Source organism: Xiphophorus maculatus, chromosome 16 (assembly GCF_002775205.1).
Source record: "Xiphophorus maculatus strain JP 163 A chromosome 16, X_maculatus-5.0-male, whole genome shotgun sequence".
NCBI lineage: Eukaryota > Metazoa > Chordata > Actinopteri > Cyprinodontiformes > Poeciliidae > Xiphophorus > Xiphophorus maculatus.
Genome location: NC_036458.1, coordinates 13520281 through 13543557, shown reverse-complemented (window position 1 = coordinate 13543557; position 23277 = coordinate 13520281). Strand labels below are relative to the sequence as shown.

Below are 23277 nucleotides of genomic sequence, written 5' to 3'. Positions count from 1 at the left end.
ACAGCAGACTGACTTTATTACCCATTTACCCAACAAGGGTCTGGGAAAGAAAATTGAGTTAAATCCCCTTCCTTCATGGTACATAAAGAGCCACAGGAGGCCGAACGTTTAACCATGTAAATAGCTGAGTGAAATGTACTCATGACAAACTGTATAATTACCAAACGTCTCATTAACACACACTTAACTCCCTCCACCCCCCTCCTCGCGCCATAAAAACACACAGAGGCTCTAGTGGCCAAATTAATGCTGCATGTTTTAATTTCCAGCAGAGAGCGCGTTAAGAGCTGATAATGGATGTAAATCTATCGGAAATTTCTCACAGGACGAGACGAGTTGCACTCTGCGCGGCGGGTGCGCGAGGAAACACAAACACACAGGAGGCAGCTTGCTAATTTGAAAAATAGAGCATTTTAATAAAGGCTACATCTCTTTATAATTACAATAATTAAAGTACCGAGGCATCTTTTTAAACGGGAGCTCTATGGAACGCATAATTTACAGTTTACACGTGGAGCTGGAGAAGCCATGGAAAATATCAGAAAACACAGGACGTCGGGATGAAACGGGAGTACTAAAAATAAAAACGGCATAAAAAATATCTTTTTCTCCAAACATGAAAGGCCCCTTGTAAAAACCAAGGGAGTAAACGGACCCTGAAAACTGGGTAAAAACATGGCAACAACCCATGTACGCACAGTTACTGTACACTCGATGAAAACAGCATGAACATCATCTTCATCTGCAGCTCAAAGTGCAGAACACACACACACGCACGCCCACACACACACTGAGATAACATTGATAACATTGGTGTAAACACATTTTCAGGGGGGAGCTCGAGGACCCGTTTCCTCTACATATGTAGGCTGTCTGTGCGATGCCTGCGCCACGGAAACAAAAGGCACTAAGACGTGACTGATCAAGGCGAGCTGGGCAGAGTCCCAAAGCAGGGAATTAAACATTAATAGCATCTTTGCTTTTTTTTCGTGTTTTTTTTCCATATAGGAGCCCTTCAGAGCAGATGGGGAACACATCCACAAATAGCACTGCAGCAGTAAATATGTGATCAAACTCTGAGTCGACGCTCCGGCAGAAAAAAAAAAAAAAATTAAACAAAATGACAAAAGGAAGAGAAAGCTTTCCTTTTGCTCTGAAGGGAGGAATCTTGGAGTTTTCCAATGCAAGCGATTTGTCTCTGGGATATTTGCAATAAATAGTAATAGATATCTATACCATGTACAATGTATATCTGCAGATACATACTAGTAATGTGCTAGTGAGTGCTTGTGGTCAGCACAGGCGGGGTTCCAGGTGGGCTCTCAGCCTCACGGTAAACCCACCGGCCCACGTCGCTGACAAGTGGTCGTTCTCCTCCAGTCTCTAGAAACTTCAGCAACACACAGTCCAGGTTCCCCCTCCGTCCCAGCCGGGTCCTTTAATTGTCCCGTAACATCCGTGTCTTCTTCTCTGGCCTTTCGCCAGCCCTCCTTCCATCACCCCACCTCCGGTCCTTCAGTCTCAGCTTAGTGACGGGTCAGTAATCCCCGGCGGTTCCGAGTCAGTCCATCCGCTCCACCTTCCCCAGGATCTTCCCCTCGTACGTGGGCAGCAAGAAGCCGTCGTCCGACACTTCCTCGAACACGGCGCCGCACTCAAACTCGTCGCTGGCTTTTTTGAAGTAGTACCTGCAGAAGCAGAACAACACAGAGCTCAGCTATTGTTCATATTCTTTACCATTGAATGTCAATTTTTAAACCATAATTCGATCTGGACCTGCCTCAACTCAAACGTAAAGTACCAACTATCCTTGAGCCTCATCACATTTCGATGTAAAGAGTTTTCAGGATGTTTTCAACCAGACTAAAGTTGCAACATTTGTTACATTTTCACCCGGTGCGGTTCACTTTCACACTGCACCGTGTCAGATGAACCAAAACCTGTGCACCCACCTCGCCTGTGGTGGCGCTACACCAAGAACCACTGAAGGAAACAACACAAAAACCTCTGAACATGACATTTGCAAAACGTCCTTCTTCAAAAAATATAAACAAGAATGGAGTGACATCACATTGTAGGATTTCTCATGTTCTCTTTGACAAAACACCATGAGTCATTTCTCCCTCGCGACACTTGTGCTTGTTTTGGTTATATTTACCCAGAATGCCTTGCACTACAGTACATTTCCCACTTTTGGAGCGGTCTACGGTCTGCTTGTCGTTCACAAGCGCACTCAAACCACACAAGAGTTGACTGCAACCAAACCGAGACCGAGGTTTTTAGCCGCTTTTTTTGGTCCGCAGCGTTCGACTGCGCATTCACACCTCGACCCTCCTCAAACAAACCAGAGTCCATGCTGGTTTTTTAATATACATATTAAAAAGAAGTTTGTTAAATCTGTCACCATGTTGTGACACTATTTACTATGGCCGATAATCAGTGAAAATAAAGGAGCTTCTTCTTGTGGTCCTATTGCTCAGTCAGAAACAACCAATCAGGAAACAGATTGGAGTTTAATGCAGATGTTTCTGTTCCTCCATCACACAGTATCATAAGTCTGTGGTTGCAACCAGACAAAATGAGAGGACTGCTGTCCCCTCCTCCTTCTCCTGCCCGGTTTATTCCCACAGCGATAAAAAGATTTTTAATAAAAGTGAACCAGGATGACATGTTGATGTCTCAGCTGGCAACTTTATGAATGCAAGTAAAAGAAAGAAAGAAAAAAAAAAACACAAGCAAGGAGGAGCTTCTCTTCAGCCATGACTTCACCACAGGATAATGACGCAACACACCCCCCCCCACCAAAAAAACACACACACACCTCCCAAGCCCTTATTTAAGAGGAAGAGAGAACAGCAGGGGTGGGTTGGTTGGAGGGATCTGGGAATCCACTCATTAACTATGTAATGGAAAAACAGCTCAATTTGCCCCATATGTGGGGGTCTCTGGAATGTACGCGAGGTTTAGGAACATGCGATGCGTACAGGAGAGCGGGAGCCCACGTGGTGCAATTAGCACGAGGGTGGTCGCTAATACATTTTTTTTTTTTTTTTAAAGTAGTTGAGGAAGACTTGAAGCAAATGAAGAAGGGAAAGAGAAGAAGCAAAACCACGCCGACCGTTTTGGAGAAGTCTACGGCGATTCCTCCCGCTCTTTAAATACAAGAAGTCTTCAAAAGAGCTGTGATGTTTTTTCGCTAGGAGAGACAGAATTTCCACTGGAACATGTTTTATGTGGCTAGATCCGCGCCGCCTGCACCCCCCCTCCCCCTCTTTCCAGTTTGCTCTGACATCTGGCACCAATATCGTCTGGCAGGGCCAAGCAGTACTGTTCTTTGTTGAACCGCTGCCATGTTGAAATGACCCAACTCCACACATTCTCTGGCTGCTGTTAAAGCACCGCGCAGCTCGCCTTCCAAAAAATGAAGAAGAAGAAAGGGGGGTTATAGGGGAAAGTAAAAAAAAAGGTGGATGGTATGACACAGGAACTGAGACGGCGAGCCAAAGAGGAAAAGAAGACGAGCGAAGGAGCCGACAGATGTGAAGAGCCGGGAGTTTGTCACATCTGTTGATCCAAAAAAAAAAAGGAGAACGGAACGCCGTTCACATCTGGACAGGAAGAACTTTCTTTCCTCTCGGTTTCATACCTGTAATTACAAACACAACACCGTGGCCGTGCCTATCCTCAGCACCGTTAATGGTCTAAACACTAAAATGTTTGATCTTTTTTTCCCTTTAATAATCGCTGGATAAAACCAATCAAAGTTTTAAAAAAACTAAATAAAAATCTCTTTCTGAAATGCACGGTGAGGCGGTGGGCACTCGACGGGGCCTTGTGAAGCGAGCGGACCTGGCATTTAACTATCTGCCTCGCCAAAATATCCATAAAACGATTACAACATGTGTAAACACCGTGTGCATTCAACCCAGCACACACACACACATACGGGCAGTGGGAGGAGGGGAGAAAAAGGAAAAGAAAGAGAGGCCCTGATAGCATCAGTGAAGAATTTGCACACTGGCCATTTGTGTGAGTCTTTGTTGGTTGAAATGAAAGAGGCCGAGGCTTCAAAGCCGTGTGTATTAAGTGTGCCTTAGCATGGAAATCAATACCAGATGGGACCCAAATCGCTGCAGTTCAAACTCTCCCACTAACCCCTGCGCCGCCCGCCCGCTTGTCTTTCCCTTTTCTGTTGCTCAAAAAGCCAGCCACACACACACACACACACACAACACACAAACACAGAAACAAAAACACAGACAGCAGGACTCATCACAGAAATATATTCAGATATTTAGAGGTTAGCTGCTTTATCCAACAGGGTGCAGCTTAATGGAAAAACAGTCATTCCTCTGAACCTTTTTCGCATTTTGACGTTTTTAAACCACAAACCTCAGAGCTCTTTCAAAGGGGTTTTTTGTAGCAGAGCAACATACGAAGTGCTACGACCCGCCATCCCAGTACTGAGACACGGTGGCGGCAGCATTAAGCTATGGGGATGCTTTTCTTCAGCAGGGACAGAGAAGCTCAGGAAGATGGAAGGAGAGAAAACTGGGGACAAAAACTGTTCTATATTATTTCTTTTTATATTTTCTAACAACCGAGTGAACCAGCGATGCTAACAGACGTCAAGGTTGCTGCGAGGATCCTCAACACCATTTTTCTTTTGAATTTCACAAACTTCTCTGTCTCTTCTCAGCTTTGTACAACAGTGAAGGCGACTTTTTCTACTGGGACTAAGAGCAGACCGTTGACTGCTGCCACCTAGTAACTGGAGGCTTGTTTAATAATCCTAAGGTCCTTCAGACACCTCACCGCAATATTTGAGAACTGTGTTAGAGGCTCAAAATAAAGAAGAAAAGGAAACCCTTCCACCAGAACAAGAAGCTAAAATGGTGGTAGCAGCATCATGCTGTGGGAATTAATTGCTTCTAAGACCTACAATGGTAGTTTAGAAGAAAGTAACCTTTTAGACTGGCATATTCAAAGTTCAGACCTAAATCCAAATGAGAATCTGTGATAATAAGCGATATATTCAGGCAGTAAAACACCCTGAAGTTTGTGGCTTTAACATGAAACTAATCTGAAAAAGCTTGGCGGTGTGAATACTTTTGCATTCAGGATTCTAACTCTTTAACTCTCTAACGCCGGCTTTGGTTTGTTGCGTCTCCAGCTCACCTGTAGTTGCCCTTTTTACGGAGCTGCTCCTTGAAGTGACCCAGGGTGAGGCTGTGGCTCTTCATGGTGCGGCGGTACGGGATCTCCTCACCGCAGAAGAAGTACGTCACCACCGTCTCCCCGCTGCACGCCGCGTGGCCGCCCAAGACCTTCTTACATCTGCCGGGACACAAAAACGGAGACGGAGAGCGTGAGAGAGACGACACGGAGACAGGTGGTACAGTAACCCCACGACAAAACTCATCCAGATGCTGACTATGCAAGCCTGGAAATATGAGGGATGCCAGCGAGTGTGGGAGTCAGAGTCATATGTGTGTGTGTTATCAATTCTCCTTCAGCTGGGTCCAAGGCTTTGTAGGCGGACTTCAGAGAAGCTCTCTCTGAACTACACCAGCTCACTGAAGGACAGCCAATAATAACGATACGAATAAATCTCCATGAAGAGGAAGAGCCAGTCCGCTGGTACCGTGGCAACAGCCTCCAGCACACACATGACACTGATGCACACATTAAGACTGAAAATGTGTGTGTGTGTGTTGTTCTGTTTATGGTGCGGGTGTCAAGTAGGAAAAGTTAAAAGGGTTTATGTACGCTGGAAGTTGGATGTTAAAGCTCAGAGCAGGAGGAAGAGGAGGAGGAAGAGGAGCAGAGAGGAGGAGAGGAGAGGGAGGCCTCGTACTCTTCTGATTGGAGGAGACCCGGGCAGGTGGAGATGAGGCCAGGGGGACCGAGAGGGGCAGGACTGGGGAGGGCTGACCCCCCTGCGTGGACTGTGACTTGGTGGGTCTTCTCTCGTTGAAGGCTGGCCAAAGAATGCCTGAATAAAAAAGAAAAAATAAGTATTGGTGGTGAGAAAATGTCTTGTTAAAAGTGAAATAATGTGCCTTTTTAAATTTTATTTATTTATTTTTTATTTTGTTTAAGTAGAACTAGAACCTTTTTTAATCAAAACAAAAAATCTTGCTGAAAAGTTACTTGTACGTTAGCGTTGTCATATTTCAAGTGCAGTAAGATATTTAGAGTAAAAACTAGACCAAACATAGTTGGTAAGGTGTTTTTGTGGAGCAGAGCTGCTCCTCTGGGGTCCGTACCTCTGTTTGGGGGTCTTGGTGGAAACCTCCTCCAGTCTGCGGCAGGCCTCCTCCAGCTGGGACAAGGTGTTGGGAGGGGGTAGGGGCGGCATAGCAGGGTCTTGGATGAAGGGCTGAGCCGGTTGGTGGCTTCGCAGGTGGCCGCAGCTTCCTCCGCCGCCCCAGGTGTGCGTCTGTGTTGACGAGCCTCCGAATTTCTTGGCGTTCTGGTTACTGTAGGACAGAGAGGGAAATGTTTACCGACCGAACAACGAAAAACGACGTGCTTTCAGACTCGCTATGCCTGCTCACCTGTGTCGGCTCTGCCGTTTGCTCTCCAGGATCCACTGGCGAACGTTCTCGGTGGGGTCCGTTGTGTCTGTGGGCAGCTGTGAGATCCCACAGTCGTCCATGCAGCCGTCTGCGACCCCCTCTTCGGCCCCCGAGCGACACACGCGTCTCGATAGGGAGCTGGAGCGCCTGGGAGACGGAAAGATTCCAGTCAGATCTTAAGCTAGCTACATTTCCATTGAGCATAAAACTGCGCAAATTGGAATTACAAAAATAAATTTGCTTAATAGAAGCACAAGATTTTTTTTAAAAAAACATACGCTTTTGATAAAAAGTTTTTCGGCTATATTGAAATATTTTGCAAAACCGCAATGGAAACACTTTTATAACATAATGAGAAAAATGACATCTGGTAGTAACATCCAGATCAACAACTGAATGTTACTACTGGTGGAAAAGCCAAAGAAGATGACAGGAAGTGGTAGGAGGATCACAGAAGAGAATGGTTTTTAATGACTTATCGCTTGAACAAACTTATTCACATGTGATAACTGGTTTTCTTATTTAACAGAAACACTGCAATTACAAAACAGTTTTTGACATTAGCGGAATATGAAAGTTTTTCATCACATTTGTAATGGATTCACAGCTAGAGAAAATCTAAGATAATCAGACTGCAATAGCATTGGAGAGAAAGATTTTGAGAAGGTAATAAGAAGGTTGAGCAATTTAATCATGCTCAGACTCACCCCATGCTGCTATCGGTGGAGACGGAGCCACACATCTCTCTGCCCAGACTGCGGCTGCGTGGATAAGCCTGGCAGGACTGACAGCGGCCGGCGGCAGAGCAGACGCCCTGCACCCTGAGGGCCGCCTCCCGTTCAATCTGCTCCTTGGACTTTGGACTGGCGTGGTGATGGATGTAGTGGTGGTGGATGTGCTTGGTGCTCTGCCTACTCAACAGGGTTCTGCTGGAGCCCAGGCTCAGAGCGAAAGCCCCTGAGTCCGGACTCGACACAGGAGAAGCGGACGACCCGGCCCTGGGTTTGCCTCCGCAGGTGTACGGTCGGTTCTCCGGGGAGCTGGAGCGAGGCGAGTGCTGGACGACGGTGGGCGACTGGCAGCCGGGGGTCTTGAGGACCCGAGACAAGTGCTCATCCAGAATGGCCTGGGGGTCTTCGTCGGAGGAGCCTGACAGGAGGGCCAGAGGATGCGGGGAGAGCTGCGGAGCGCTAACAGAGATCTCTGAATCCTCTCTTTCCTCCTCCTGGGAGACAAAAGCAAGAAAAAGATGAATTCACAGAAACACGAAAGGGGAAAAAAATGAAGTCCAGAAAGGAGAAGTCAAACCTCCTGAATCTGCTGCAGCCGCTCCTCCAGAGAGTTGAAGGTGTCCTGCTTCCTCTTCAAGTTCTCCAGGCGGGAGATCAGCTGGGCTGCGAACTGCGCCGGCTCCAGGGGCACCACCTCTTTTGGAGGACGGGTCGTACGCTTTAGGGGAAAGAAAGTGGATACATTAGCTTGTGTTTGATTCCCAATCAAGGTAACCTAACTCCACAGCTTCCACATCGTAAAGCAGGTAATTGAATATTTCAGTAAAAATATTCACAAAATTTCCTTTAAGAACGGTGAGCAGCTGAAAATTTAAAAAATTTTTTGTTTTGCATTAAATTGTCAATATCACCAATGCATCCTTTTGGTATCAGATCACACATAATTGGACCCAAAATAATTGTATTTGCTGACAATGTTTTCATTTTTCATCATGGTTGTCATGGAAAATTTATTTGAATGTTTTTGGTGTCAAATCACATCCTACATATTTTGAACCATAGAAATCACTGTAATTTTGTTCATCTTCTGTTTCCCCTTCCTGGAGATTTTTCAAAATGGCCACCAGAGTTATAAAGGTGAAAATATATTTGCACTAAAATCAGCAGCAGCTTTTGCCAGAGATGGCCACAGCTAACCAAAACATTAAATTCACTAACCACTAATTCGCTAAACAAGAATCGTAACTAAGCTAATGCTAAACTTTTATACCCATTAAAATTAGCAGAAGCTAACGCTAAACAGTTTATATGAGAAACAGAACCTGTAGGGTTGAGCATCCAAATCTTTATGCTTGTATCCACACTTTAAATATTCTTACAGTAATATGCTGCACTAACACTCAATTTAAACAACCAGCGTTAATAACCAGCCTGCTAACTGGCCCCCAAGGCTTATTTTAGAGGGCGGCGGACCCCGGCCTCAGCTGGTTCCCTCTGTCATCATCAGCAGGCCTCCAAAGTCAGCTCACTTCAAAGACTTCCTCGTCAAATATCAAACACTCAGTAGGGGTGGTGGAAGGACGGATGGAGGAATAGACTGATGGGAAGCAGTGGCTTTACATCTAGGAATAAAAGCCGTGCATCAACAGGGGGTGAAAGAGAACTCCGGGGAGGATAGGATGAGGGATGGAAAAAAAAAAGGAGTAATGGGAGAAGTTGGGATGCAGATATGTGCGCTTTCAGGTTCAAATAAAAAAAGACAGAAGAACTGAGAGGAAGAGATAAAGGTACTAAAACACGGGGTGGGAGATCAGAAAGGTTGAGGAAATTTATTCCCCCACCTCGTCACACACTGGGCACCTTTGAGCTACGGTGTTGTGACAGTGAGCAGCTGAACACATCTTACAATATTTGCATTTTTTCTTTCTGCATCGAGGCTTTCTTGATTGTTCCTCCATATTTTTATACTTTTCCTATCTCTTTGTAGTCAGAATAAATAGGGACGGGGGGCTGACTGATGGTGCTGGGAGCTGATGCATTATGGGAATGGCAACCATCTAAAAAAAATAAAGAGGAAGTCAGATGGGAAACAAAAATAAGAACAAAGGCAAGAAGAGCAGCCCCATCTAATCTGTGCAGCTTTAAAAAAAACCCTCAAACTTCCTGATTCTTTCTTTTTTATAGATCATAAGTTTATGGTCACGTTTAGAGTACCTTTCAAAAGTATTCACACCCTTTAACCTTTATCACAACATAATTACCAGATTTAAACACATTTTATTTAGGATTTACAACCTATATCTAAACTGATGATAAGAAAACCAGCTCAAAGGTGAAATGTGACTCTGGAGGAGAAGCAGAGATCCAGAGCTCAGGTGGGACAATCAGCTGACAGACACTCCACAATGATGGGCAGCTAATGCAGAAAGGAAGCCATAAGAAGAAATTTGGAGCCAACTGAAGTAAGAAAACCTGCAAAACACTTCTGACTGTCCATCGTACAGCTGGACAAGGACCCTAAGAGATACAACGGAAGGGTATCTCATATTTCAACGTTATTTTGTGTTGGTCTATCATGTTAAATCCAAATAAAACATGTTTTAAGTTTGCGTTTTTAAAGTGACAAAGTTTCAGGAATACTTCTGCAAGGTATTGCTTTTATCAAGTTTGGTTAAACCTGCTCCCCTCCAGCCTCCTATTCTTTTCTCTTCCCAAAAACCTTAAGCTAGCATCTCCCCCCTGACCTGCTGAGAGCTCACATGACGTGCTCAGACTCTTCCCTCAGATCCTTCACTTTTATGTGAGATGGGGGTGTGTGGGGGGGGAGGTTTAGGGTCTGTTTGTGCTTGGATGGGGAAGGAAAAGGGGGCCATCTCAGTTGGAAGTTGTCACTTCCCCGTGCGTTTGCTTCATTCATCTGCAGATCAAAGCGCCGCGTTCGTGCGCGTCACTGCGAGCGTGCTTGTGTTTTTGTTGGGGAACCGGGCTGATTCCAGGGCCCCTGGGATAAGGCGGCAGAGATCTTCCTCATCTCTTCCTTATTCTCCATATTTACAGCATCGGCGGGGAAGAAGAAGAAGTAGAAGGAAAAAAAAGCGAGCGCTGGGGCGATAAACAGCTTAGAGACCTCCTTCCTTCCCCCTACAGACTTCAAGGTACCCTAATGGGGGGTGTAGGTGACACCAAAGGTAGGCAGGGGGCTTGTGTTTGGATGTGTGTGTGTGAGTGGGAGGCAGGGTCTTTGACGCCACTTCTTCAGATCTTTGCTGGTGTTGTTGAATCGAGAATGCCAAATACAGTTTGCACAGCACTATTCATAGAAGCGAGAGAGACCCGGAACGGAGGGTGGTATGGAAATTACACTGTGGGACCCGGGCTCAAAAAGACTTCAGAGTGTGTGTGTGTGTGCTTGTGTACTTACAGGGAAAGCAGGCAGAGAGACTTGGCTGTTCATCCTCATGTTTCGTTGCATCTCTCTCTGTAGCTGCTTCTTGGAGCCCAGTTTATATGGAGGGATGCCATCTCTGAGGGGGGAGGAGGGAGGAGACATCACAAAGGTCAATTACCCAATCAGATACATCATTAAAGACCGCTTGTTAGCCAAAAGGACGGATCAAACGAACTTCAAGAAAAAAAAAAAATCTAATTTATTAATTCCTCTTTCAGGCTTAATCCAAGGTTAACCGAGTCAGTGTTCTGGTCTACTGTATATGTGTGCGTGTTTGTTGGAGGCGTGTGGGTTTCATCTTCAAACTGAGATAGTACCAGGGACGTTTTATTTGCCCCAGAAATGACACTCATTGTCCCCAAAACATTTTTCAAGACCAAACTCCATCCTTTTCCAGACTCTAATGAACAGGAATCCCCCGTCCATTTTTAAGCTATAAATATGAATGAATGTTCACCAACTTTTTACTACAGTTATTTCTTTACACTAGAAGAGCCACAGACAAGAAGGAGTAAAACAGAAAGAAAGAGCAAACAAAAGAAAGAAACAACAAAAAGAAAGAAGTGGATGGATTGATCCAGTTCTTGGACAATGAGACAGGGAATAAAGTCTGAAGTTACATTCAATTCAATGTTTCCATTTTGTTGTTCCATGTTGATCTAGTCTGTAGAGTGATATTGTGTTCTGACACTTCGTAAATGTTTCTTCCCCAGCAACTGAAGTAAAGTCAAGGTTACAGCTGCTTTTCCCGACTCCTTACACCTTTCTACAGAGTTAGCAGATACAGGTTGAGTCTGAATTTCTGCCTGGTACAGAGCTGACTTTAGCTCAGTACGCCTGTGTTAAACAACAGCTCCCCAACCAATCTGAGTAGCACTTTTCTACTCTCGCTTTAAAACACCACATTCATGCGCATGAGCAAAACCCCCCACTTCCCTCCTCCACCCCAACCCCGTCTCCAAACACACTCCCAATCTTCATTTGGCAAGCTTTGCCGCAGCCAGCCTCTGATCTCGGCACATCAAAAGGCTGGTTTGTAAGATAAGGTAATGTTTGAAGTCTGCGCAGCTGCATTCCCCAGCGTCCAAGCAAATCCATAAATAAGATATAAGCAAAAAAAAAAAATCCAACCCCCCTCCTTCTCGCTCTATCACCGCGCACTTTCTCTTCCCAACCGAGCGCCTCCTCCCCCGTTACCATTTTTCCTCATTTTCTATTTGTCCCCGCTGCCTTTATCTGTAAATGCGATTCAAATGTTTATGGGTCTTTATAGCTGTGACCTACTGAGAGGCAGATATTGTGATCAAGGCCAGAGTGGGCAGGAAATGAGGCGGGGAAGTTGGTGTCCCTGCGGCTCGGCCTTTCAAACTGTGCTGGGCAAAGTACAGCAGAGCAGGACCGTATGTCCCTCTGACTGCTGTAAAAAAAAAAAAAAAAAATGGCTTTACAGCTGCCGCCTTTCTGCTCTAGCCAACCCCAGGGTTTGAACTGAATATCAGTGCTTTAAGCTCATCAGTATCTTTAGCTTCGTCATGGTTGATCTGGATGTTTCACCAGCATCATCCTGGCAGATATGAACTAAGGGTGAACTCTGGACAGAGATTCTTCGACTTTCTGTCCCAAAGAAAGACGAGCCCCTCGTCAGGTGAAGGTCATGTGATCACGCTGTGTAAACGAGGCCCACGGCACGTAGCTGGATGAGTTCATACGACATGTGGGCAGCCACGTTCATGAATGATTACCGTTTAGCCACTTTTTGGATCAGAGGACCCAAAGAAGGCTGATGATTAACGAGGTTGGAAATAGGGCTGGGCATTTATCGCATCGTTTGTCATTTATCGTGATAAATTCCTCGTCATGATAAGAATTTTGATTTATTGTTGTCATAATGGATTCCAATTAAGGAAGGTGTTTAAAAACCACCAAAAACATCCGAATTGTGTAGATTGTTAATTTTTGTGTTTTCTCCACATATGCAAATACGAAAATATGATTAAATGCAGTTAATATGAGCACCTTAGTGATACAAATCACACTTTTTTATGTGATCCATATCCTACAGAAGCTTATTAGAAGCTCCACAAACACTCAAAAGCAGTGTTTGTGGCTCTATGATACCTTCAGTTGCCTAAAAAAATAGTAGCAAATAGTTCTTATCATCAGTTATTATCACAATAGTATCACAAAATATTGTGATAAAACTTGAAGTTCACATCGATTCAGATCTTTGAACATACATTAGAAATTGGGTGGTGAACAGAATCTGTTTCAGCTTGAAAACGCTCTATGGCGTGAACGTAAGTGAGGGAAGAAGACTTATCGTTGGCTATTTTTAGTATCTGTGAGGTGTTTCAAAATGAAGGCAAAGAAAAGCACAGATATTTGTGTAGTCAGACTGCAGATATTTAAAAGGAAGCTATATTTCCTACAGAGGGAGAGAATAAAGCAGGATAACAACAGGAAGGCCACCGGAGTCTAGCAAATTACGTCTGGAACAAGCTGGATTTGGAAATGTTTGCGATCTCAACATCTCTGGGACAACCTGCTACATCATGCTAACAGCACTAATTACTAATATGAGATGCTGTCTTTTAATACAGCAGCTCTTGAAGATGAATCGATTTTTTTCAAATCTGTTTTGAACCTTTACAAAAACTGGTGATCGAAAAGCTAACTGACCTGTGACCTGAGTCATTTCCACACTGAAACAGCTGAGAAGCATCAACAACTTAAGCTCTGATAGACATTTGAGGATATTTTGAACGACACCAAACATAAGAAACATAAGAAAACACTAAACACAAGATTTTAGCAGGAAATACAGTTAAATTAGTCAGAATATATATTTATATTAAGAAACAGAATGGAGATATTTCTGAAATGCTTTACTAATCAACAGGTGTTGAAAACTTTAGTTTAGGAATTTTTTAGGACCTTGCTGTAACTGGACTCTAATAACTGACCTATTCCTGTTTGTCAGAGATGTTTTTTGCACTACTGGTAAATTTGGGATCCAGAACAACTCGATGAGGATCATTATCGACCCAAATTAACTCCTGTGTTTTATCAGGTGTTTCCCTACAACTAACTTGTCCAGTTTGGTTCTCAGCAGGTTGCTTGACCAGGGTTTCTGCAGAGTTCAAACTCAAATTTAAGTCCTCTTAAAACCTTGGTAAGACCATTGTGAATGAAATTACCCCCTTGTAGTAGTCCCAAGCTTTTTTGCACAAAATGAGCATTATGGTTTGGCAAAAGATGTGAACTAGTGGCAAAGACCAACCTTGTCCATCCAATTAGCTAGCTAGCTAGCTAGCTATCAGGGCTATATTAGCAGCTATATTAGCCGCCTCAAGTCAGAAAACAGAATGAAAACTCAAAGGTTTGCTTCACAGAAAAGTTCTATGAGAAAGTAAAAAAAACTACATAGATCAAATAGCCCTGAGAAAATGTAAGACCTGTGGTTAGCTTACCTAATGCCAACTTACATTTTAAATGAATTTAAGGCATTATAAGGCCTTCATTTTAGTTACAAGTATTTAAAGGTTTTTATGGATGCGCGGACACCCTGTTGACATACGAGTCATTTGATGTGTTCTGGACACACATGTGTGTGCACGTATGTATGTCTGATTAACATTCACTCACACACTGCCGTCAGTCACAGACATGGCGTCGTCAGTCAAGGCGTCGCTGGAAACCTCGCTGTCGTTGGTGCTGCTGACAGGGGCGAAGGCGCCTGCATGGTAGGGGTTGATCTGCTCACCTCTCTTGTAGGATCTGGGCAACAACAGATTAATATTAATATCACTCCAACAGGCTGACTGAGGTTCTTAAATCAAAAGAGGTTGGGTCTTTTTTTTTTTTTTTTGTAGGAGAGCTGAAATAAACGCGTGGATATAAGAGCGGCAAACATAACGAACAGATGTGACAGGCCAGTGTGGGGCCTGGCAAACTTTGTGGGAAAACTTCTTAAATGTCCCACAGTTTCTCTTTCCACTCCGCTCATCCACCCTCACTCTTTCCCCCAGCGTGCATGCCCCGCTGTGTTTGCATTCTTGCCATGGTACAGGAGGAGGAAAGCGGGTTGGAGGGGGGGTGGGGGGGGGGGGGGGGGGGGGTGGGCAGAGGGGAGTAGCACAAAAAGTTTCGGCTGGAAGCATGGGAGTGTGTCACAGAAGGAAAGAAAGGGGAGAAAAGGGAAGAAGGGGAGGGTCTCGGTGCGGAGGGAAAGAGACACAGCATGACTAAAGCTGCAGCCCCCCCCCGCCCACCTCCCTCCAGCTCCAGACTGACCTTCAGAGGGGCTCGCAAAGAGTCAGGTATTTAGCACAGCTGGCCCAGCATTCTTCCCTCCCTGCCTCTCTTTCACCCCCTCATTTATCCTTTCTCCTCCCCCCCTTTCATGAGCTGCAACCGTCCTCCCTCTCTCCTCCTCCCTCCCTCCCTCCCTCCATCCTTCCTTTCCGCTCCAAAAGCAGGCCTTGTAGTCCCCGTCCCTTGGTTTTCAAAAGGAAGAAAAGATAAAAGTAAAGAAGGCCGAGGGAGTGGAGGAGGAGGGGGTGAACGGCAGCAAAGGAGGGAATCTGAGGAGAACTGACACAAACAAGAAGAGGGGGAGCAAAAGTGACGGAGGGGAGGAGGAGGTCTTGAATCTGTACTGTAGCTGCTGCCATTAAGGGTTTGTTTTCGCTTTTAAGAGAACTTGAGTCGGAAGAGACGAGGAGAAAAAGGGCGGCGCAGGTTCTGGCTCCATTCGCTGGTTAGGCGCAGCCCAGGTACTGAAATCAAGCTACACAAAGGTTCTCCCAGCTGTGGGGAGCTTAAACTGAAGCTGAGCACTGCTGGTTAGCTGGCTGCAACATAGCAACTACACTTTTTTTGTTTAGAGAGTCAAATTTGATCTTTAGCAGCTAGCTTGTCTATTTAACCACTCAATCTGAGACTTGTATTAGCCTATATACAACAGAATACGTTACCAATATTGCCATAAATTTCAATTGATTATAATTATGTAGCGTTCCCACCTGTTGCTGCACACTCTGTCAGCCATTGCAGCTTCATTTTGCTGTTAAGACAAATTCAGCAGTTTTGAAATCTTTCCAGCCACAAATCAAATGATAGTCATGATGTTGAAACTTAAAGGAGTACCATTCATCCTTGTTATTAAAGGAATACTGTTTTAAAACTACAGTTTGAATGAGATGAGTGATCTATCTGTTAGGCAGCAGACTGCAGGCTAGCCACATTCCCGCTCTGCTTGTCTGCAGCAGATTTGGTGAAAAAAAGTCGCTAGATTCCTTTAATACACACATAGTTTTAGTAGCTGGGAGGCTAAGGCTCGTAGGGAGTGGTAGAGACAATATGTGGTGGTAAGGAGAAAGGATACTGTCTGGAAAATGACAGTTAATTATGTTATTACATTTAATAACAATGGTATGAAACCTGAATACTTTCCTGAAGCTGCACACCTTAATCAAAATAAGACCTAGAAAAAACAATCGTAACTATAACAACAAACATTAGAAATACTTTCAAGTCTGACCTGCTGATTACAATTTTATACGGTCTGTAGCACATGAAAAGAAACTTTGACTCAACTAAAGTGAATCAAAGATGGTCACTGAAGCTATAGACTGATGACGGTGGAACGTCTGAGTTTTGATGCATCAGTGAATAAGAAAAACAATATTTTGAGATTTCACCAATCTGATTCTCAATCAGAGCAAAGTAATGAGAACATGGTTGATTCTCATCTCCACACGATTGTTTGGTGGAATAGTTTTCATTTTCTGTTTGAAATAATAGCAATTAAATCGACTCATTAAGTTTTCGTGTTACTGGTATTGGTGAAACAATAACTGAATTCAGCAACAGACCAGGATATTGGAAATACTTGCAAACACCCTGCAGTTTTTTTTCCTCCCAGGCTCTAACTTAAAACAAACAGAGTAGGATAGAGCAAAGAAAACACATAAATGAAACTACCCTCACATCAAAGTGACATCTGAAGAGCCGCCGTAGATTTTTTATCTCTGCCTGAAGGCTTTTGACAGAGGTGGTACAAGAGGAGACATAGCACAGCAATGTCATCATCTATTATTTGCTGGCTGGGGCCAGAGCCAGCCCCTGCTCTGTGAACTTTTCCTCTGGAAGACGATCCGTCACTCTGCGGAACCATTTCAAAGCTCCGGAAATCCAGGCGAGCGCCAGCAGAGGGCTGCTGCTGCTGCTGGAGACTTTTGGAAAGGGGGGGAAGATGGCCAGAGAGTTTTCTGCAAACTTAGGAGGAGGGGAAAAGCTGTGTTCTCCCTCTCTTAGAGTAAACCTTTGCTCTAGAGTGTGAAAACAGGATGCAAAAGGGAAAAAAAGGGTGCAGCAGACATACCTGTACCCCTTCTCCATCATCTCCACTGCTCTCTGCGTAATGGGGACCCTCTGCCCCTTCAGTCCCAGCAGGGCTTTGGCTCTTAAGTCACAGCTCCACTCCTCTTCCTCGTTGAGCGTGGGCAGGTATCCACATACAACTTTCAGGCTGCCCAAAGAGCCCGGGCTGACGTGGCTCGGGTTCTCCCCGCCGGTCCGAACATACTCTAGATAAATGTCAGAGGTCAGGAACATCTGGTAAGCGTTCTCCTCCATGTCGATCTGGATCTCCGTCTGCGCCTGGTCGAACATGGCAGAGTCGATATGCTGCCTCTTGATGTTATCCCGAATGAAGGTTTTGGTGGGCGGCTTCAGCTGCTTGGCCACCACGCTGTTGTTCTCGATGTAGCGCTTGTAGATCGCCTTGGCGACCCGCTGCGTTTTGGTGTCCTTCAGGTCCATCTGCCGGAAGCCGTTGCAGGCGAACCAGAAGTCCAAGGCGTCCGCGCTCTTCTCCCGCTCCAGGAACGTCCGGAACAGAACGGCGCCATCCTGGTCTCCGAGCAGGGAGTGCAGGGACTTCGTCCAGCGGGAGAGCGGCGAGTCCGGCGAGGCGCTGCCCTCCGGCTCTCCGAGACCATCCTCGTTCCTCCGCGCCGAGGAGCCCGGAGAGCCGGCGAGCAGAGCGGATTTGGGGGCTTCGAGGGGTTTCATCACTGCGGCTTTGCTGGGGTAGCGTGGAGCATCGCCCTCCTCCCCTGGCACCGGGGGTCGAGGGGCATCTTCGCGGAAACTACTACTGGCGATATGGTCCATAAGCGGCCGGCTCATGTCTCTGAAAGCAGCAGGAGATAGAGCAAGAGAGAGCGCTGATCGCCTCCTCTGAGCTCCTACTGTAATCTCCTCACTCTCTTGTGTCAGCGGGGGGGCTTCTCTCAGGCTGCCCGTCTTCTTTCTGAAACACAAAGTATTGATCTAATCACAACCAGATCCGCCCCGACTTCAAAGAGACAGAGGAACGCAGTCAGAGCCTTTGCTGGATTTTACAGGAAAAAAAAAGAAGAAAAAAAAAAAGAAGGGGAAAAAAACCGCTGCAGCAGCATTACATAAAGCGGAGTTTCTCTCATCTAACCCAAAAGCAATGGGACTTCCACAAAAATAGAAGAAATAAGGGATCGAGTGATTTAAAGAATGCACTGGATTCACTTCAACGAGACCTTCAAATGGGCAAGCGCTACGCACAGACGTGTCTTCTTGCCCTCCCTGTCACTTTCTAGTTTCTCATTCCCAGGACTCTCCCCATCTCATCTGGGGCGACCAAAATGAAGCCTCCCTCTCTCTAGTACCTGTAGGACATCGATCAACCCAAAGAGATGAGAAAACGTGACCAAAATAGTGAACTGGGAGTTCAACTCCCCCTGGCTTTAGGGCGAAAACACTCAAATATTACTTACACCTGAGATTCCTGACCACTCTGTGGTAAATCGTTTGAGTTACTTTAATCCGAACATTAAAAAAAAAAAAAACACCCTTTCAGTTTCTCTAATGGAGAAAATTACAGAAAAGTCCCAAGAACATCAAAGTCTCTGATCTTGTGGGGGAGGAATTACTCAACAAGACTCGGGTCGGCTACTTCTTAAGAAATCTTCTCACGAATATTTAAGTCTTAAACCAAGCCTTTTCGAAAATAGAGGAAAGTGAGTGGCACAGATTCGAACCTGCGCATCGTTTGAGTGTCTAAACTGGGGGAAAGTGGCCAATTTCCCCCTGAACGTTACTTCAAAGGCACATCAAAGGGAACTCCAATGGGGGCGAGTTTGAGGAGGCACGCAGTCCTCCAACTTACCATCGATCCACGAGTTCGTTTCCCCCTCAAATTAAACTCCACAAAAAGCGCTTATAATCCACATTGCTGGCGTCCAAACACGGTTAGGAACATAGAAGTGCAGTAAAAAAAAAAGAGGGGAAAAATATATGTTTTTCTCTATTCCTTCCTTCTTCTTTTCCTCCTCCCTGGCGCCTTCAGGTTGCCATGCCGCACCGTAGGTCTCTCCTGTAGGCGACTCCAACACCAACTGAACCGAGAGGCTGGAGCAGCGCACTTCAAAGTGAGGAACCGACTGCCTGGTCCTGGCAGCTGCATAAAAAACAATCGCAGCTTTCTTCCTCCGGAATAAAAAAAGCAAAGGCAAATATCCAACACTCTTAGGTATATCTCACTCATGCGATGTGAGGGATACTTTAACGATTGTTCGGGTTATTTGGTGAGGCGTAAACTCTTTTTTTTACAATATCTTCCCAGATCGCGAAGTTGCAGCTCCAGCAGAGGACCTTATCAAAGACAAGCAATCTTGAGCCAACTCCCTGAGGGCTTGGAGCGTCAGAAGTAACTGATCTGCCGCCTCAACAGCATTGTCGTTACAATCCCTCTATTGCCACATATACTTTAAAGACACTGAGTTTGTTTCTTCAGAAACTCTCACAGATCTTGTGAAATTCAAATAAACCCCACGTACAGTCGTGGAGGTGAGTATTAATACAGAGGTCAGGGTTCCTGAACAGCCAAGTTAGGTCTTCTTTATTCATTTCGGGTATGTAATGAAAAAGTAGCAATGCAAGATTAAGTAAAAAAAATACATTTTAATCTGCTTGCGACATTCTTTTGACAAGACAGAATCACATTAGTGTCCTTGCAGCGAGAATAAAAGATCTACTCATCATTTCAAATGTTCTCTGTAATCAAGCTGAAAAAAACATTGTGATAATAATAAATGGCATGATCACTTTACATCTCATTCATTATCCAGGTTATTGAGCAGCATGCTGAATAACCATAACAGCAAGAGCGGTTATTACTCCACAGCTCCCACCAGTGGCAGCATGCAGACACGGCAGATGAGACATCTGCTCAGCAAAGGAAAAGTTTTCAGAACTCTATGGCAAGCTGTTTTAACATTTATTCAATTCCTCTGTAAAGTGAAAGTTTCTTAAAGTAATACATTTTTTTGTGACACTAGTTGAACAGACACCAACTCGAGATACTTTTGTCAAGTAACATCTCTGGAAAGTTTTCAAAATAGATACAGCAATGTTTTTGCTTTTTTCCACTCACATTTAAATGCTTAGACCACCAAACAAATTGTCATATGGAACAAATACAACTAGAGTAAATACAAAATGCAATTCGGAAATGATTATTTAACTGATTAAGATAAAAACATTTTCCAAATCAACCTGGTCCTAAGTGATAAAGTAATTATTCCCTCTTGCTAAATTGTGAATTACCCACATTTTTCCACTAGACACATACAGTCCTGATCAATGCCTGAACCACAGAATCAATGCATTTATTCAACAGAAGGTGTCTGACAACATGAAGTAGTGTAAAAACTCTCAAAAACCAACTAATCTTTCCTCAAGCAAATGAAACTCAAAAACACGTGTGAAATAAAGTTCACCACATCATAAAGGGTTACAAAGCCATTTCTAAGGCAAACAAACTTGAAACAGAGAGCCAGCATTCACAACTGAAGACGTCATGAAACAGTGGTGAACCTTTCCAGGAGGTCAAAGTTACTCCAACACGCATCAACGACTTATCCTGGAGTTCACAAAATACCCATTTAAAAATGAGACCGAACCAAAAAACCATTGATGGGAGAGTTACAAAATGAAAAACACTTGACAGTCTCACATTTATCAAAAAGCGTCTTGGTGATCACCAAACAGCTGAGAAATTATTCAGTGGACTGATGAGATGAAACTGAAACCTTTTGGCAGGTCGGCATTGAGTTCCAAAAACAACAATATCATTCTGACAATCTAACACGATGGTGGTAATGTGATGATCTGAGGTTGCTTTGCTACTTCATGCCTAAAAACAAAATTCTGAATTTCTTGTGAAAGCAAAATTACGGTTTTGGAATGATCTAGTCAAAGCCTGAACTTAAATATGATTAGCATTCTATGGGACGATCTAAACAGGCCATTAAAGCTGGAAATCTCTTCGATGCGGCAGAATCAAAACAAAGTTCCCAAAGAGAAGTTCACTAAAGTGATTTAAAAGACTCCTTTCTACAGTAATACTGATCCAGTCAAAGTCATGCTAGTGGGTTAAAAATGAAAGCAGCTGGAGTTTTAGAGGAACAAGTACAAAAACTTTGATTGCTGAGTACATCTTGGGTTTCTTTCATATACAACAGCCAAAAGAACTCATATGCCCCACAAATTTTCCAACTATAAAAATTAAAGCTTTCCACCCTCATATTTTGTTTTTAGTCAGTTATTCATTTGAGCATCTGGATCAGCAAAGATGATCTCTGTTTCAAAACCTCTAATACTCTGAGACTTGTCAAATATAGATTGGATTTTTCTGCATGAAATACAGAATATTTGAAGGTCAGCTTGGAACCTGGTACTACTTTAGTTTCTTAATAATCAAAAGAATAAAGAAGGGTCAGCACTTTGTTTGGCATCTCATTTGTCAGTTTAAATATTACAAATTAGACCCATAAAACATAAACTTTTCCAAAATGTCTTCAGAAGGAGACAGTAGTGAGACAGTGTGGTCTGTATCCTGTACCAAGTATTATTTCTTCTAGTGTCCTGGATCTGTTTCTTATAAATCACAAGGCCTACTTTATAATGTGTTTGCTTTAGCTCTCATCTGTTTGCTCCTGAATGTAAAAAAATAAACATAAAGTATTAAAAAGTGTTGGGTTGGATTGGAGGTTCCAACCCAGTTCAACTTAGAACCACATGGTCTTTTATCTTCATAACAACTTGTAGAGGAAAATCTCAATATTGAAGGTATAGACTAAATGCTCAAATGATTGCCATACAAATGGTATTTCATCTAAGCAGCACATGATTCACTCCTCTCAGTAGCTCTGATCTGTTCATAACTTCAACTGCTGATAATATTGAAAGAGAAAAATCCCTCAATGGTCTCAGGGATCCCACAAACATCCACTAAGTGTGGATGTTTGTTATCAATGATAGTGGCGTTTATTGACCAGCATCAACAGCGTTTTGGTTGGATCTGTGCAGCTTTTAAAGGGCCACCACAGGGGAGCCTTTGTTTCGCCATGACTGGATACATTCTTAAAAGAGCGTCAGTAGGTGCTTCTGGTCCTTTCTAGTCTCAGTAGACACAGATCCGAATACTACAGTACAAAGACAGCAAACGCTTTGATCAACCCATTTGTTAAAGGTGCTGTGAAACTTTTTCCCTTGATGCCTACCTTCCCATCAAGGATAATAAAAGGGAAATTTCTCTTGCAGAGGGCAACGGTGATGCTGGGATTACTCATCGTTCAAAGGGCACTTCATTGCCTTCAAACTCTCTCTGTTCTCATTCTGAACAAAAAGTAAAAAAGCCAAACATCAAACTTACTGTCCCAAGTTAAAGAGCAACAGCTTGTGGTATTTGAGCTTCAGCAGGCGCTTCCACCGACCATCAAGAGTTTGTAGAAAAGCTTGTCTGATCAGAAAATATAAAACATCAGTCTGGCGTGGAATAAAAGAAGAGCTGTGTGACCCGCAGATGAGAGAAACTAGCCTACACAAGCTAAGTTTATCTCATAAAAACTATCTGCACATCCAGCTAATATTCAGAGTCCTGTTCAGACAATGTCAGCCTTTGTTAACTTTGAAGGGCCCAGGCTGACCTCTGACAGTATAACACACCAGGGTGAAAACCATCTCCATGGTGATGGCGGGGACCCCCTGCCAGTACCTGGGGCCAGTCGGGCCCTCATGTCCTGCCTTGTCAGCTCCCCGCACGGTTCCTGGGAGGTCCCCACGGGTCAGGTCCTCCCTGCTGCCCCTCAGGAGCTGACCCCAGGTCTGTGCCCGGCCTGGGACCTGGGTTGTCCTTGGTTTCTTCCCCTATAAAAAGACGTTTGAAAAGAGTGCTTCAAGGAGAGAGGTTATGGGATGTTACTCTCCGTTTATAGGGAGATTTTATTACAGGGACAGGTCAAGCTCTGACTTCCTACAAATAGACAGAGAAGGGGACATATAAATCACAAGTAGGCGAGTCTTTTCTTGTGTGCATCAAAGAGTGCCTTGTAAAAACATTCATCCTCCCTCAACATTTTCACATTTTATCACATTACAAATACAGAGTTTAATGTAAGGTTTTAGGATCAAA

At 44.2% G+C, this 23277-nt stretch overlaps 1 protein-coding gene and 1 pseudogene across 5 annotated transcripts in view; both read right to left on the bottom strand.

The window, feature by feature from the left end:
* Positions 1-392: 392 nt before the first annotated feature.
* On the bottom strand, positions 393-17113 carry LOC102227549 (annotated as a pseudogene).
* An 878-nt stretch (positions 17114-17991) lies between these two features.
* Positions 17992-23277, bottom strand: part of cep112 (centrosomal protein 112) — a 133248-nt gene continuing 127962 nt past the window's right edge. For 4 of the 5 annotated variants that reach the window (XM_023348408.1, XM_023348411.1, XM_023348410.1 and 1 more), the window contains 2 exons: positions 22861-23012; positions 17992-18078 (listed from right to left, as the gene is read on the bottom strand). The gene's annotated coding sequence lies outside the window, so the exon portion shown is untranslated. The remainder of the gene's footprint in view (positions 18079-22860; positions 23013-23277) is intronic. The other variant, XM_023348409.1, reaches the window with a different exon arrangement.